At 40.2% G+C, this 18,106-nt stretch overlaps 1 protein-coding gene across 5 annotated transcripts in view; it reads right to left on the bottom strand.

Annotated features, from left to right (window-relative positions):
* PRLR (prolactin receptor) overlaps nt 1-18,106 on the bottom strand; it is a 154,977-nt gene that overhangs the window by 78,433 nt on the left and 58,438 nt on the right. Inside the window, exons 1-2 of one of the 5 annotated variants that reach the window (XM_048291011.1) lie at nt 10,153-10,895; nt 881-1,019 (exon numbers count right to left, since the gene is read on the bottom strand). The exons of 2 other annotated variants lie outside the window; for them this stretch is intronic. The gene's annotated coding sequence lies outside the window, so the exon portion shown is untranslated. Of the gene's footprint in view, nt 1-880; nt 1,915-10,152; nt 10,896-18,106 lie in introns of those variants that run through there. 2 more of the 5 variants (XM_048291009.1, XM_048291010.1) reach the window with 2 other exon arrangements.

The raw sequence follows: 18,106 nt of genomic DNA, 5'->3' as shown, positions 1-18,106 counted from the left end.
TGAGCTCCCTGAGTTTAATAGGATACACTATCACCAATCAGATGAGCTGAGTACCTCCTTCTCAGCACTCTGAAAGGAAACACTAAAGGCCCCACAAGTATGATACAGATTACAACCATTCTAGACTTAAATTTCGTTTGTGACTACTGTGACAAGAACATATTAAAATTATAAGCTAAAGGTTATCATGGTTGACTCCTAGTATAGATAATGTACTAGTTCCAAAAAATGATTTTTACCTATACTAGTCACTGCCAGAGTTTCCAATAAAGCTCAAACCAGCCAAGATAATTTGAATGATGCCAGGTAATTCTGAAATATGGTTGTACTGGGTTTGTGTGGCAAGGGTTTGGTAGCAGAGTGGCTACAGGGGGTGCTCTGTGAGCAACTGCCAGGAGCTTTCCCCATGTCCTACAGAGCCAATACCAGATGGATCCAGGATGGACCCGGTCCTGGCCACAGCTGAGTGCCAGGATCAGTGACGGCAGTAGCACCTCTGGGAAAATGGATTTATAAAGACAGAACAAAACCCCAGCGCCTCCAGCCAGAGAGAGGAATGAGAATGTGTGAGAGCAACAGCTCTGCACCAAGGTCAGTGAAGGAGGTGGATGGTGAGGCAGCTGCCCCTGCAGCCCCCGGAAGACCCCACACTGGAGCAGGGGATGCCATCAAAGGAGGCTGTGACCCCATAGGAAGCCTGGGCTGAAGCAGGCTCCTGGCAGGACCTGTGGCCTGTGGAGAGAGGAGCAGGTTTGCTGGCAGGACTTGTGACCCCACAAGGGGCCCACACTGGTGCAGCCTTCCTGAGGGACTGTACTCTGTGGAGGGGACCCAAAATGGAGCAGTTTGTGGAGAGCCGCAACCCGTGGGAAGTACTCACACTGGAGAAATACATGGAAGACTGTCTCCCGTGGGAGGGGACCCCTTGCTGGAGCAGACAAAGAGCATCGGGAGGAAGGAGCAGCAGAGAAAATGCGTGATCAGCTGACCACAACCTCCATCCCAGGTCCCCTGTATAGCTTGGGGGAAGACAGAGAAATAAAGAGTGGAGTTGAGCCTAAGAAGTAGAATGGAATAGGGAGATCTTTTCTTTTAGATTTGTTTTCTCATTATTATTCTTATTTCTCTACTCTTGTGATATTAAGCAATAAATTAATTTACCCAAAGTGCTTGTGATGGTAATTGATGACTGATTCTCTCCCTGTCCTTGTCTTGACCCATGAGCCTTCTGCTATTTTCTCTCCCCTGCCCCGCTGAGGAGGGGAGTGACAGCATGGCTTAGGTGGGCACCTGGCAGCCAGTCAAGGTCAAGCCACCACATCACTGATAGCACAGGGAATCACAGTTTTACAGTTACACTTCAACACAGCATGCTAATTAGACATCATTATTACTGTACAGTTTCTATGATGACCAGACTCTCTAGGTCTAATTGCTTTGCTGGGCACTGTACAAACATCAGAGATATACTTCTGTTTCCAGAGAATGTGAAACCTCATAATTTCATGCATAAAAGCTTCCCAGTAATTCAGACTAGAAGAGGTTTCAGGAGGTCATCTAGACCCCAAGAGCTCCAAGAAGAGTTCAACAATGGCAATATAATACCTTAGATTTGCTTAATCTATTCTTAAAAACTTCCAACTAGGGGAATTTTGAAACCTCCTTAGGCAATGTAGACTACTGATTTAGTACCTTTGTTAATAAAATGATCTTAATATCTGTTCTATATCTTGCCTGCTACAACTTAATCCAAGCACTTCTTTTGCAGCCTAAAAGCAAAAAAACCCAAACTGCTCCCATTTCACTGCAGAGCTGAGACACTACTTTGAACACTTCAAATATATCTTCTCTTATTTAGATGTAACAGTCTTGATGAATTTTCTCATGTACCACATTCTAAATGTACCAGCTTTCTAAATCTTCTTACTAAATCATGTACCAGCTCTCTAAATCTTCTTACTCTGCTGCTGACTCCCCGTCTATCTTTTCTGAAGCACTGTGCCGCTGAAATACAAAGTATTGTAGCTGAGGCCTTGAAAATATTGACAGGAATAAGATAAACATTTTTCACAACGCAAACCACACTCCCATTTGTAAATCCTGGCATGGTATTTACTTTTTGCACAGCAGGATGACAGTATTGACTCCTGTTCCTCTTCTGTAGTATTAAACCCCTAATTTTTACCTGTTCAGATCCAATTATTTAAATTATTAAAGAGGTCCCTCTGCCCAGATTAAGGTGCAAATGAAACCATACTCTGAAGTCAGTAGTTACAGCTTTTACTTCCTCTGGTGGCTGGAATACAGAGCACTACCCATCCTTTTCTTTTGAGGATTTGAGAAAGGACAGCCCTTTGGGGCTGTGACGTTTCTCTCAACAACCCTAGAGACCTTCTGCTCTGCCAGAGTTCAACGTGGCCACAACTGCTTTGGAGACATATCTGATCACATCTCTGGCCATGTTTCTAGACATGCTTTTAACATGTGGCTTAATAATTCCCAAACTCTTTGAGAAAAATCGTATCACTTTTGAAAAGAGGCTGTAGAATACAGCTTCCACTCCACTTGGGATGTCTAATAATTAATGTACAAGGAGGGGTCCTTTTAATTATTTTATTACTCCCTTTACTACTTATTCTTTACTATTTGGTGGCTTTGTTGAAATACCAGAACCTTTCAGGTCAACAGATAAAATTCACAACCTCCTTTCCACTGTGAAATACAACATGCTTGCTTTCATCTGTATTTATTTCAGTGCTTTCTCTATCAATATGAGGTTGGTTCAATAGCACATAATCCAGTTTGTACTGTGTTGCTGCAATGTGCTCACTGCTATTACCTTTTTCCAGAACTCAGCATAAGAATGGGACTAATAAATCTCAAACCAGCTGGTATTCAACAATGTTTTGTGTAGAGGTAGATGGAGATAAAAACCTTCCAGGCATGTCAATGAAAAAGGAAACTGTCACTGGCAACCTCAGAAGTTGTTTCCAAAAAACTTGCTAGTTTTCCAGCTGTAGAAAAAGTACAAGAATTTTCATCCATTTTAAGCTTTGTTTTCCTAATTGCAGGACTGAAGACCAGGTCCAAGGCTGGTCAACAGTTATAGTTCTGTTGTTGGAGCCAGTAAGTGCTTATAAATTCCAGCAATATGCATATGGATGAATAATGGACTTGCCACAAAGAATAATGCCATGTCTTACCCAGCAGCACTATTAATATTATTCCAGCTGTCTGGGTATTGTATTTCTGCTAACCACACCTCCCACTGGTCTGACAGCTTCCAGGGGCTTTGAATGGCTGTTTGGTAAAGTTCAAACTGGTGTTTTGTGGGGATATTTCGGTGCAAGCTTTGTTGGGGAGCATGATGTAAAAACTGCGGTTTACCATCCTTCTTCTTCTCCCACTCTGGCTCCAACTGCTAAACATCATGGACTTGAGAGACTTTTATCCAGCTGTTAAATTTCTAGGGCAAGCAACACCCCTTTACAAACAGCTGTTTCTTCCCTCATCTTTTTACCGCTAGAAACTTTTTAATTTTGCCCTCAGTAGTGTTCACTTTTTAAAGCTCATTGGAATAGAATGTGACTTGATACCTTGGTGTAGTCTGTTAAACAGTACATCTGACCCTTTCTCACATTTTCAACTAATACCTGTGAACATCTGTTCATAAACACTGTAAAATCTTTCTTTTGTCCTAAACATCCTAATGGTCTTCCTTTCTGAGTGGCAGTATATTTAGTCTAATTTTACACCAATTACCAGACATAGTTTTCCAATTCCTTGCACAGCCTGAATGTTTCACATACAGGTCCGGCTCTGACAGTAACGAAGAAGCTGTGGTTGTTGTTCTTTATTATAAACTCCAGTAACATATCAATGTAGCAAATGGTAACTGTGTGCTGTAAAACATCTCCATGTCTTGGTTTGGAGCACCCTGTTAAAGCAATCTGTGACAGAGGCATCTACTTCATTACTAGTAACAAAGACATGAAAATTATTTTAATTTAACAGCTTGTGTGAAGGCTGATTTAAGAACATCCATTCCCTGCTTGGTCTGTAATTACTGAGGCAGGAAAAATGGTTTTAAAACTTCAGCTACTTGAGAACCCATTCTGCCTTTCAGACACACAGTCCAGGCACACTTGGATAATATGTTCACCACCATTAAAACGAACTTAATGCTGTCATTATTGTGTTTAGAATAGGCCACAAATACCTGTTACTTCTAAAAGACTTTTTCACAGCCTTATGTATATCCCGAGTCTTGATTTACATGACGTGAGGCCACCTGTTTTATGTTCCGATCAACAGTATTGCTTGTTGCAGAAAAGGGCCTTAAACTCCCAAAGCTTCCCAGTTCCCCAGGAGCACAGAAGATGCCTTTTAACAGAAGCTGCGGTCTATTAACATGCCACTACTACACGCCCACAGAGAAACAAACATTAGGCAACATTTCAGACACGTTCAATGTAACTTTATTTATTAATTGATCACTGGGGTGATGGTGACCGGTTTCCCATTGTTACCATTTCATTTCTTTCAAAGCTGGGATTTTTGGCTGGTTTATTTTTTTTTAAAATACTGTGGTTCTAAGCAGGAACAAAAACAATTCACAGAAAAATTGTGTCTTTGCGTATTCAGCCAGGACTGTGTTTTCAGAAAGTGCTATGAACCCCACATCAACATAAGGATAATGGAATATACAGAGCATAATCCCTGTCATGGTATTACAAGTAGCTGTTGGAACACTGAGATGTAGAAAAGAGTTGCCTCATCTCCCCTTACACAAACTTTTGTTTTCATAATCCCAGCCCAACCATCTCCAATGTACATGGTCTTTTTAGGAAAACATTTTGTGATATAGGTGTCCCTACAAACATGCTCCCATGAAGTTATTTTTTCCTTCTGGCCTTCAACTCTAGTAAGTAATATTAACTATATTTTCTAGAATAGGACAAAGCTGCAGGACAACCCCACAAAGTGACCTGGTTGGTTTGAAGGTAGGTGAAGAGGGCCTCTTGGTCAGATTCACAGGTCTGGTCTGTTGTTTGGATGACCTGGGGCTGGGTGACAGCCTCCTGGACAGCTTCACACGCTCACCCCTTCGCCCAATGCATATTCAGATCTTTTCATGGCCCCCCCACTCCCTTTGACATATTCCCACACCGTTTAACTGCACTTTCCTTTTATTTTGTTTTCTTTCTACTCCCATTAAATTTTCACTTAATTTCACTATCTTTTACTAAACATTTTATACACACACTTTATTAATAAAATCGTTGTATAGTATGAAGAAGTATAACTATGTATAAACATACATTTATACACTTCATACACTTCCACTTGTGTCTTTGTAAACACACAAAAATGTCTATAGGTGTGTGTATGTGTGGGGGTCTTTAACATACTTCTGTGGCAAAGAAAAAGGCAAGGTTTTCAGCAAATACAGGGGGTTTAGAGATCACATGGGGTATGCCCATGACCATGACAAAATGGTGACTCCTGTGGACAAAGGGGGGACTTCTGAGACCTCATGGATCGGATACATTTTTGGGCTAAGTGGGTCATATGGCTGGAACAGGGGTAAGGGCTTCTAGTGACAAAGGTCATGAGACTTTTGAGGGTCAGGTTTTCCAGTGGGAGTTGGAGGAATGGAGCCTGCACCATCTGGCCCCAAAGTTGTTCTTTAACTGTGACCAATGACATCTCCCTTGGCTGTAGCCTTTTCTCATCTTCTCCTCATTTTTCTAAATCACAATAGAAATCTATATTGCTGTCACTCAAACGAGGAATGAAGAGAGGCTAGACATAAAATAACTAGGAAACAGTATATAATGATAATTAGAGAGTGAACTTCTGTATGAATACTATTTTAACATACAACAGTAACAATTACAGGGAGTTTGGGGTAATTTGGCATTACTTAGACTAAGCAGATATATGATGATTAGGATAAAGAGATGATACAAGTCATGTGAGGTAGGGCTTTTCTGGAAGAGAAGATTAGAAGACATACCTTGAGTGACAAACAGACAAGAAACTATTTTTTGTCTTCTTTATATTAAGACAAAATAGGATGATCATACCCAATTACCTTGTCTAAACAAAAATACTTTGTATTATTACTTAAAACAAAGGGGCCACATGAGGATCCTAACTTCAGATGACCAGACTTTACCACTGAACCTGGTAGCTTAGTAGTTTAGTTAAACAAGGTAATTTAGTTAACACTTCCATCTAAATAAGTAATTTATATATTGATGTTTTAAAGACTAATCTTTATTCTTAACTTAAAGTACATACCTTCTATTTTTTCCTATTTTTATTCTGTATTCGCAAAACCATGATCCACCTACCTTTCCAAAGGTAGGTGGAATTTGCCCTATAATCACTGAAGCGAATTGTTCTTTATTTTCTCTTTGTATCATGATTAAGTAAAAGGAATCTTCCGAACGAAAAGCCTACTCCTTTTGGATTGGCTTTCTTGAACTCTCATGATTTACCAGCAAATGTTTAGGGGTGAAGAAACAGCAACAGCAGCAATCCAGTTTTTGGATGAGGTTGAGAGCAGATGTAGATTTGGCTACAAGTCATCTTTGCTTTTCCAAAGACCATCTCCTGTTTTGTCCAAGAAAAAAGGGTCACACCATACAGCAGCATCCAAAATGTGCTATTCATCAAACAGATGATCTGTTGTGAATTCTAAACCCTCTGTTTTTATATCATGATTAGTCCTGATTGTTCTTGCTCCAGTTAGAGGTCTGAAAGTTTTCAGAAATTATCATTGCCAAGTTTATTGACTCTTTTTATGAACCAGTCCATGCTTGCTCACAGGGAATGTTATGGATCACACGTTCACCAGAAGTGGAAATGTGACAATTTAAAAGTACTGTTAATATGGAATGACTTTGCCCTGAGGGAACAATGAATTTGGAAAGAGAACTGCCATGCCAAAAATCTCGGGTTACCTGAGGTTGTAAGGGGTTTGAAATTCAGGAGATTAGAAAATTTCTCAAGACAAGGAAAATAAATTATGCCAGATGTAACAAATATGCTGAATGAGATCTTTTCAGAGATAATTACCTGTAAATCTAAAGGGATCATAATGATACTCTAACCTATATACAATGGCAAGAGGACTCAACCTAAACGCAATTCTAAGCAGCAAAGATATTTTAATGTTTATTTTGAACGTTCATTCTTTCCTTATTTTTAATTCACTAATTTAGAGTGGGGCAGGAAAAGAAAACAACTCTGCTTTCTTGGTCATATGCTGCTGCTAGGTATGGGGTACATGCAGTAAAGGAAGGGTCAGGCAGAGCCACAGCTGCACTTGGCAGGCACATGGTGCAAGGAGGGGAATTACCAGTGGCTCTACTGGAAGCTATAAAGTTTTAGGCCTAAAAAGTGGCTGTAAATATAATGTATTGGGTATGAAAGTTTTTTAACAAGTAAGTTTTTACGATTAAAATTCATGTTAAATAGAACCATTACCAACCTGTATCTATCTGTGATAGACAAAGCAAGGTCTCAGAACGAGGTCATCACCTCTTCAGTGAGACCAGGCAATATAAAAGATAGGAAAGACAATAGAAACCATTCTTCTCTCATCATTTAGCTTGTAAAAAAACCTGCAACCTTGACTTCATAATGTTTAATTAAATTGATCCACAGTGAGAGTGAAGATTGCAGAATAGGTACAGCTACAGCTGACCAATGAATAAATTATATTAAAATAACATGGGTTGGTTCTTCAAAAGGGTTAAGATCAGCCTCAAATGAACTAAGTCTATGCAGCCTAAGTATACACTCATGTGATCGGAGATTTTAAATTCAGAGCTAGGCTGAGGAGAAATGTGATAGCAAGCACAGATAAACAAGAGTGGAGACCAAACAATGCATCTCCCCCAAACTGTAGAACAATCAGGAAAAGTTCAATCAGGAAGTCTTTGTAAGTGAAGTTATTAGAGAATTAGATTAGTCCAATTTATGAGTACAACCAAAAACTTAAGGTATAGATTGAGCTGCCCTTTGATCTTACCTTGTGAAGCAACCCTACAACCTCTCTGAAAGGGAGCTGTACTGAAGAAATAAATGGGAACCAGAAGTGGTGCTGAAACCATAGAAAACTAAGGTTTTCAGGGAGGAGTAGAACTTCGAAAGACGGGTATTACATAGCAAGAGTTTGTGACAACACCCTAAAAAATCCTGCCTGAAGAATAAAAAGTGTATTGATATGTACATGCAGGTACATATATAAAACTTGGAGTTTGTAAATTTGAGTGTCTGGAAAGACCAGAATATTACTTTCAAACAAGACAAACAAAAGAGGCAGTAGGAACAAAGCATTTCTAGTTCTTTGAGTCTGCAATTAACCTGTGTCTGATTCTGGAGAAGAAAACCACCTGGGAGAATAAAGGTTTCAACTCAAATTGTGATATAGCTGAATTAAGTGGCCGAACTCCATTTGCTTCACTGCCGTAAGGAATGTGTGGAAGTCAAACTTCCTCAATCTCTAAACGAAGGCCAGAGCTTTCAAAAGCCCCCTTTGTTCCCAATCACCCTGTTTCTGATAGCTGAGCTTCACTTGCTGTGGGTGGTAATTGCAGCTGGAGCCGTGAACACTTGACACATTAAAAGAGTATATTTTGCTGAGCAATAAAAAATGATAGAACAATGGAAATAGCTTAAAAACTTTAAAGCCCTTCTGAAAAATAAAGAGGAAAATTCTGAGACTGAACTATCCTACTCAGTTTAGTCACTGGAAAACCTGCCATTTCAAAGCACCACATCTTAGACATAAAAATTTAGTCTGGCAGATTTCCAGGTCAATTTTAACAACAACAACAACAAAAATGCTAGGATTACCCACCAGTTTTTTGCTCCTTGTTCGCTTTATGATAACTGTATTTCTCCAGATTTTGTTTCCCTCCATGGTCTGCGTGCTCCAAGCCACAGTAGGGATTTAGGTTAGTCCTTGTGCAGGACTTTGACTAGGCTGCACTTTGTCACAGGAGCCTGACGTGCATTCACGCTGCAGACTCGCTGTGGGTGCCTGGAGCTGCGAAATGTGCGTATGGTAAATGGCTGCTTTTCGTACACAGGCGTTCGAGCATTACTTGTTGCTAAACTTGCTCACTGCCTGGGCAATCCATCTGCCTGCCTTGTGGGAGCGCGTAGTGCAGCTCAACAAAAGCAAGCCAACTCTCAAAAGAGGAAAAGACTGAGCTGCAGCACAGCATTTCCGCAGCTGAAGTCTTACGCCGGGAACACAGACACAGAATCCGCACAACTGTCTCGCAGGCTGCTGCGCTCTCTAGAGGGAACTCATAGCAAGGGAAACTGTATTCATTCCCAAGGTACTAATGAATTCCCAGGTGACTGCTGGAACAGTGAAAATATTACAGATGTCGATGGTACAGTGTTTCAATAAAATGCATGAAAAATTGGCTAAAAAATGCTTTTTGGATCAAAGCACATTGTTTTCTTTATTCCTTGCTACATCTTTTACCAGCCTTTCTCTCTCTTCTTTTTGAGATCCATTTCCCTTCAGCCTTTCACTCCCAATCCATGCCACTACAACACATTCTGAAGATAATAACACAAAACAGAATCTGATAACTAGTGAATGTATGTGCAGACACAGGAGAAGGTAACACAAGTTGAAAAAAATAATAGCTAGGGAACATGAGATAGTGGAAAATATGATGGCAGTTATGAGAGTTCCAGGAGGATATTTACATTAATGAAAAACAAAAATAACGTATATTTAGTGAACGCAAATGATATAAAGCAGTATTATAATGAGATTAGTACTACCAAGTGGCTTAAAACTGCTTCAAAATAATAAACACAGGCCAACTGTCACTTACAAAAAAACATACAGAAGGAGTGGCATCCCTGTGTCCACAGCTTATTTCAGTATTTCAAAAGATCACTGACTTACAAGTAAAAATGCTTTCTTTCTTTCTCTGACTGTGAGCCACATGATATTTAGCATACCATATTAAGCTGACCTGGTTTTACCTATTTCTGTAAGTTTTTAATTTCTGCTAACAGAACTACAGTCTACTTTGTCCTTCATACAACACCAAACCCTTTATAGTAAGGTACACATACAGTAGGAACAGATTTTACTGCAGTACTTACTTTTGCCTGGTAATGAAATGTATGTTGACCCATGCCAGCTTATGAATGCTTCCTGAAAAAGGACTTGAAAATCCAGCGTTTCAAGGAGTTTCTCATATATTTAAAAAAGGAAAAAATCCAGAAAGAAAGAAGGGGAAAGACCCAAAAGAAAGATAAACAAAGAAAAAGCCTGTAAGCTTTAGAGCTCTGACTGCAAAATATTCAGCCTGGCAGCTCTGGGAGAAATACAACTCTGTGTACTTGTACATGCTCACCCCATTAGAGGAGGAGTCAGTTTTGCAACACTTATGTTCCTTGCTTCAGGCAAAACAGTGATTCTCTTCAGTGCAAGCAATGTTTGGATTGTGATGGCTATAAAGGTGAGAGGTGTGCTCTGGAGTGTAGGAATGCTGCAGCAGAAAAAGAATAATTGGAAGCATCAGCTACATACTCTACAGGTTGTTGTGGCTCCTTTTGAATGCTTATTGCCCATTATTTTTTTTTTCCAAGGGAAATCTAATACCCCTTCAACATAAACTGCACCCATAATAGTTTTTGTGTACCAGTAGCCCATGTTTTATATTCTAGAAAAACAGAAAAACCATTTACAATGGAGTGAAAGGTGCTGGCTTTACATCAAAAAGCTGATTAAACAGAAGGAAAGAAAAAAGGGGGTTTTTTTGGTAATTTTGAGAGGTATTTCCTGTGACTTGAAGAGAGTTTCACATTATGCAATGAGGCTGTGAATTTTACTAACATAACTATTCACTAGTCATCTATCTCTACTTAAGTAAAAACATTTTTACATATTCTTATTAATGTTTTCAACTGAATCACATTTTTATCTTCTCTGTATTCAAGCCAGTGAACTGAATATAAAATTAAATGTATGCATGTATAGTGAAGATTCTTTTAATGAAATAGACTGAGCAAGAAGGCTCTTTTTCATAACAAAACGAGATTTCAGGCATGCAGATGCTAAGTTGTTACTAGAGACAAGTCTCTCCAATCCAGGTCAGCATTGCTCACATCTTGTGACGAAATGGACAGTCCACAGACTATTCAAAACAGTAATCATAGGAACAGCGTCAAACATTTGTGTTTCTTGAAAAACACTTTCAGGTAAGGAGTATGTGCCTTGTGATCTATCCACACAGAAATCACAAAACTTCAGGTGTGCTCCTTCAGTGTGGTTTGGCTGTGCTAAGTACCAGCTGCTGTTCAGAGGATCAGTGTCAGACTGCACCTCTGCCTGCATTGCTCCCACCATGTGTGCTGTGTTACCCATTTGACTCCGTGTTAAGACAGGTTAGGGAGCTCAGCTGGTACTGGAAGACAATTCTCTTTTTTTTTATTATTATTTGTAAATTTCTGAACAGGCTCACTCTGAGATCAAACAAATGCTAGGGACAGCATGCAGGGGAACAGAATGTATAGCTGGCAGAGAAGATTCAGCACATGCCCATAGCATTCAGCCATCTCTGAACAAATTCTACCAGTGACTCTCTGTGTTGAAAGGGATAAAATTGCTCCTGATAAATATGGAATGTGTGCTTGAACAGATGCTATCACCTCAAAAATAAGAAAAGGAACACAAGATAGAACCCAGTATGTATTTAACCAGCCTTGTAGCAGGCTGTGCCCAGTTCTCTTATTTCTGTATCTGCTTGACTCTGCTAAACACAAGGAGATCAAAACATGGAAGAAGGGATGAGAAAGCTAAGATTTGCCTAGGAAGGAAACTTCCAAAATGAAGGTGAACCAAGCAGTACTGTTCACACCATCACTATGTTAATTTCTGTAAGAGAAGTATGTATTGTTAAGGTCTGCATGTACAGTTTTGGCCCTAATCAAAACAGGCTTTATAGCCCCAGAGTCTGGATGATTGGGAAAAGAGAACAAAAACTAAATCACTAACGGATCAGCAGTGAAAGATGAGGGGTAATAGTGAAGAACTATCACTGGGATCTGTAAAAATGATAACTTTAGACATTTATACCTGCACTATCCAGTTTATAGCCAGCTGACGTAATGCAGCCCTAGTAACTGTGGCAGCAGGGAGAGGTCTGTGAGATAGCTCTTAAATATTTCCCCATTATTTTGAATTAGCTTTTTCAGCTTTTAATGAACACTGTGTGCCTGTGGCTACACTACTAGCAAGATTTAAGCCAGTCAGGCAAGTCAATACAAGCACACTCAGCCTCTGGTGGAATACTGCCAAGAAAAGGCAACTGATCCTAGGAGCACTGGATTAAGGAGAATATTTTAAGGTAGTAGTAAAATCTCTTATGCACAGAAGACAGCTCACCTACATTCAAGAAAGATTCTTTCAAATTAGGACAGAAGAAAAGAAAGGTCACCAGGATGATGTAAAGGCTCTAAAGCCTATCTATTAAAAGATGATTGATAGAACTTGGCTGGGTTAGTGTGGCAAAGTAAAGGTTGAGGCAGAAAATGGAACAGGCACTTACGTGTCCCTATAAAGGTAATCTATGTCTATAAATACGAAAGAGAGTAAACACTGGACAAGTGAAGAGCAGTTAGGCTAACGAACAATTCTGGAGCAAAAACAACAGGTAGAAACAGAACACACATAAAACCAGACAGTAAACTACAAGGATACTGACCACTAAAGTATGAAAAATTGAAGCAGATTTTCAGTAGGGTATAAAAAAGCACAGCTACTTCTGGAATAGATCTCAGCCAGTCTCTGAGGAGATTATCAGCTTGACTCATCCCATCTCATGTAACTGGTGTATCAACTTCAGAAATCCGGTTTAGGTCAGGATTTTAACCTGCCCTATCATCAAGAGAGAAAGATTCCTCTGTGGCTGATCTAGAAGCATAATAATTTCATTTCTAGAGAATGATTCATTGAGAAGAGTTTGTAGGCTTGGAATCTGTTAAAATAACCTACTACATTCTAAAAAACAGTCCTTAACACCAACAGATCATTTATGGAAAGCAAGATTTAGTAAATTAAAGTGCAAGGGCCTAACTTTATTTTGAATATAACGACACTCGTATCAATACAACTGAACTAATCTGAAGTTACTCTGCATAGGAGCTCCATCAGACTTCTGACATCTAGGCAGAAAAGGAAGCACGTAGGACTGGGAGAAAGGCAGGAAAGAAGATAAAAGCTGGAAGATCCAGTCAAAGGAATCAATAAGGAAAGGACTTTACAGTTGGGAAAAGAGCAAAAAGGAGCATGCAGGTAGTGAGGGGCATGTACTTCAGAGGAGTACAGAGAGAAGACTGCAGTCTGATTTTATCTCTCCCACAGCCCTTATCTATCAAAAATGCCCAGCCTTCCTTGGAGAGTCACTGTTGAGAAGTTGTGGCAGTTTGCCCCTGCCATTCCTCACCCTCCCACTAATTCAAGAAGAAAAAAAAATAAAAGGCAGGAGAGGAAATCAAACAGGAAAACAGGGCAACTCTCTATTTTAAAATGTAGAAATACTCTAAGAAACAAAATAAGAAGCTATGGAACTACAGAGAGAACAGTATTTTTTCTGCTGCTGTCTGTTTTCTCTACAATGACCTCCTCTGAAGAAGCAGCCACCAAAACATCTGATGTGTCCTTAGAGAAAGACAAAATTTACTTTCAGGACATTTGTTACATAAGAGAACACATGGCAGGTGCCATGGCTGCTCAATTCCCCTCACATGAGCAGTGTGCCTCTAAAGTCCTGCCCCTTTCATCACACAGAAAGTTCACCCAAGAAGTACAGCAAGGACCTGCAGGACCAGGATGTCCTTAGAACGTGGCGATCATCCTTTCGACACAGTTGTAGCTAATGCTGTCTGAGAAAGGCCTAACAATGGCTGGCACCTGTAAAGTTCTTGCTCACCCATATGTGCTCGTGGGCCAGCAAGTCCAGGACACTCTGCATGTATTCCGTGTTATCAGAAATATACTCCTTCCTTGTTCCTGTAGTTTTGGTCATAGTCACAATTCACTGATGCGGTTTATTTCCAAATTCTGTTCTTAACATGTACCACATTTCCAGTCATTATGTTTATGACTCTTCTCCACATATCCTTTGTGCCTCTTACAGACAAACACAACCACTGTAGCAGCCAGGGCTGTGTGACACTGTAACCCTTCCCCAGCCCTCCACAGCAGTCTCCACTTACGGTACTTTATTCTTGCACTCCTTTTCTTTGGATGTGCGAGACTGCCATTTGCTGCAGAAATCCCCAGTCCTTTTACCCTCGGGTAAAAGATCACCATCAGGCTGGTGATCTTTACACTAACATGCAGCAGATGCCCCCAGAAATATCTCAGTCAGTGTGACCTCCGTCTGCATGGACCACACTGGCAAGCAGGCATGGCTCCAGGAGGCAGGCAGCCATGGCAAGCTTCAAGATCAGAGTGTGTGACTGAGGGTGGCAATGCGGAGGCTGACAGAAGCAAAGGAAGGGAGACTGCTTGGTCCTGAAGGACCTGGCACTCTCTGGGTGAGCCTGCCATGCAACCGTGGCATGCAGGATTTCTGCCAGGAGTGAGAACACATCTTGTGTAAAAGTTGTCCATCAACTAGTGAAAAATATTCCATCTACTACCACACTTGCTGAAGCCTGTAGCCAGTGCAACTTGTGATCTGTGTTGGTATAATGGAGAAAATGGGTCTCCTAGTAGGTGAGGGATATTCAAAGCTACCTCTAACTGTGCTGAAGAAAACTGAAAATTTTATAAGACCTGAATGAATTAATGAACAAATGAATTAACCAAGTCTTCTAGTTTTACAGAAGTTATCTCTATCTGTTTACTTTTGTTTTGAAATAAAAAGTAATGTTAAGCACATCTCTGGAATTTACATAACTATAAGGAATATAGCTGCCATCACTGAGAGCTGCTCTTCAGGAATCATCCTTGTCTTATGATTTCCAATATACATACAAAATAGTTCGAAAATTTTTTTTTGGTATAGACTGTATACGAAATTAACATTTGCTAATTCAGCCTTGTATCCCTTGCCCTATAAATGTCTGTAAATTCTTGTGTACAAGGCTGGCGCATTCAGTTGAGTTTATATGTTAATACAGATAACTCTTATCTAGGCTGGGATTACTGTAGAATGTGACAACTTTCTACTTTATTAAACCATGCTTGATCACTTGACTACTTCCTAAAGAAATTAATGAAATGTTCCTATTTCCTTTAATTGTGGATTTGTAACAAACCCATAGCTTTCATGGACGCCTTCACTGAGTGTCTCATTCTCTCGCAGCTGGCACATAGTTTAATTATGGTTATTATCAAAACAAAATTGGAACATAGTGGAAGAAATGCAGGCTGCATCCTCTACTTGTATTTAAATTCATTATTTCTTATGTGTCTGTGCCAAAAGTTCTCACTGACCAATTTAATCACACAGAGGAGGAGAAAAACCATGAACCCTATTTATTTTCTAGAAATACATTTTCTTCTTGTAAGAACATTCATTAAATAACTGTAACTTTCATCCTGACTGAAATTTTTGCTTAAATTATAACCAAAACAATTTCTGTATCACAACAGCTTGGTTGATGTGAGATATATATATATACAAATACTGGGTTAACAACCTGAGATGTAACTGATAAACAGTTATGCTATGAACACAGAGTAGTATTTATCCAATAACAAGGTCTCTCTGTATTGGTAGTTAAATGAGAAACCAGCCAACATTTTCAGTTTAAATGTATTCCTTTCTCTGATCTGTAAGTGAAGTTACACTATCATACAACAAGCCATTTCTTACTGGATATTTGTACTGTTACAGAAAGCCTATTTGCATTTCTAAACCAGGACGCATTTCCACAAAAACCTACATCTAATTAGCACAGTTATGTCCCACAGAATCTCATATTGTCCAAAAAGACAAATAGTAAAAGAGGTGGTTACAAAAACAGGCTTTCAGAGGACTTGTCTCCTAGTTATTTATATTTCAAACTGATTCATCTCTTAATATATTCTAGGAAATGGTCTCATCCATTTTTGTAGGGCAGATACAGCTTTTTAAAAGACACTAAACACAAATGATACCAAGTTGCTAACTTACACGATTGCCTTATGAGCATTAGCTGCAAAAGTATATTTTATACACTGCCATATATTCTTACATTTTATCCTCTTTGAATGCAAAAATATTAGAACTCCATTGAGTTTTTTGCTCCTTAAATCAATCAGAAATTGTAGTAGATGAGGACATATTAAATCAATAAAGTATGCAATATGTAGGAAGCAGAATTATACAATGATGATAATACTCCTTTTGACTCCATTCAGATACGAACCTGGCCTAATGTACATGGCATGCCATTCTACTGATGGCCACTGATGGCGGTGCCTCTGAGTGATGTTTAATCATAAGCATAAACAAATTAAGAGTAGAATGGCTGGCTACTCAGTTATGAGATGTATCTATATTAGAAGAAAACTCTTCCTTAAGAATTTTTTCCAGTAAGTGTATTATTACCATTATGAAAGAGAAATTAATACTCTCTTCCAAAAAATATATTGCTATTCAAAATCACGTTATAAGGTCCTTAAGAATCATACTGTTGTACGCCTTTGCACGGCAAAGGTTTGCTGGTGGGGGCTACAGGGGTGGCATCTGTGAGCAGTTGCCAGGACCTTTCCCCATGTCCAACAGAGACAGCCCCAGACAGATCCAAGATGGATCTGATGCCGGCCACGGCTGAGCCCACCCGTGACAGTGCCAGTGGCAGTGCCTCTGGGATAACGTATTTAAGAAGGTGGAAAAATTACTGACAAGCAATTTCTCTGCTGAAGAGAGGAGTGAGAGTGTGGGAAGAACAGCTCTACAGACACAAGGTCAGTGAAGGAGGAAGGGCAGGAGCTGCTCCAGGTTCAGGAGCAGAGATTGCCCTGCAGCCCCTGGTGCAGCCCATGGTGAGGCAGCTGTGCTCCTGAAGCCCTTGGAGGTCCACAGGGGAGCAGAGATCCACCTGCAGCCTGGGAAGGACCCCACACTGGAGCAGGGGGATGCACGAAGGAGGCTGTGACCCCATGGGAAGCCTGTGCTGGAGCAGGCTCCTGGCAGGACCTGTGGCCCATGGAGAGAGGAGCCCACACTGGAGCAGGTTTGCTGGCAGGACTTGTGAGCCCACAAGGGACCTGTGTTGGAGCAGCCTTTCTGACTGTACCCCATGGAAGGGAACCACCTGGAGCAGTTCATGGAGAACTGCAGCCCATGGAGGGGATTCATATTGGAGAGGTTTGTGGAGGACTGTCTCCCGTGGGAGAGACCTCACACTGGAGCAGGGGAAGAGTGTGAGGAGTCCTTCCTGTGAGGAGGAAGGAGCAGAAGAGACAACGTGTGATGAACTCACCAGAACCCCCATTCTCCATGCCCCTGATCTGCTGGGGGTAAGAAGAAGAGAAATTAGGAGTGAAGTGGAGCCTGGATAGATGAGAGTTGTTGGGGGAAAGCATTTTAAGATTTCCTTTTATTTCTCTTTATTCTTCTCTCATTTGATTGGTAATAAACTAATTTTCCACAAGTTGAGTCTGTTTTGCCCATGATAATAATCACTGAGTGATCTGCCCCTGTCCTTATCTCGACCATGAGCTTTTCATCATATTATCTCCTCCTTGTCAAGCTGAAGAGGGGAGTTGACAGAGCAGCTTTGGAGGGCACCTGGCATGCAGCCAGGATCAACCCACTACATGCTCTCTTACTTAACATTTGAATAATCACTGTGTAGAAAAATGTTTTAGATGAGCTGTATTTCATCACTTATTTAGTATTCTTTAGATTAACCAGAAAGCTGTAAAGTTTTGCCATACTCCCTCAAGTAACTCTTACTGGCCACAGCTGGAGAAGAGACAGTGATGGACCTTTCATATGACCCAGCATGACTGCTTTTCTAATAGTATTTATTTAACACAGTTTAAATCAAGAAATTACAACAACAGGAGGTATGAGGCATCTTTTCCTCCAACATGAACGTTCTTAAGCCT

Source organism: Corvus hawaiiensis, chromosome Z (genome assembly GCF_020740725.1).
Source record: "Corvus hawaiiensis isolate bCorHaw1 chromosome Z, bCorHaw1.pri.cur, whole genome shotgun sequence".
NCBI lineage: Eukaryota > Metazoa > Chordata > Aves > Passeriformes > Corvidae > Corvus > Corvus hawaiiensis.
Note: the sequence above shows the minus strand (reverse complement) of the source record. Positions and strands in the feature narration are given on the sequence as shown.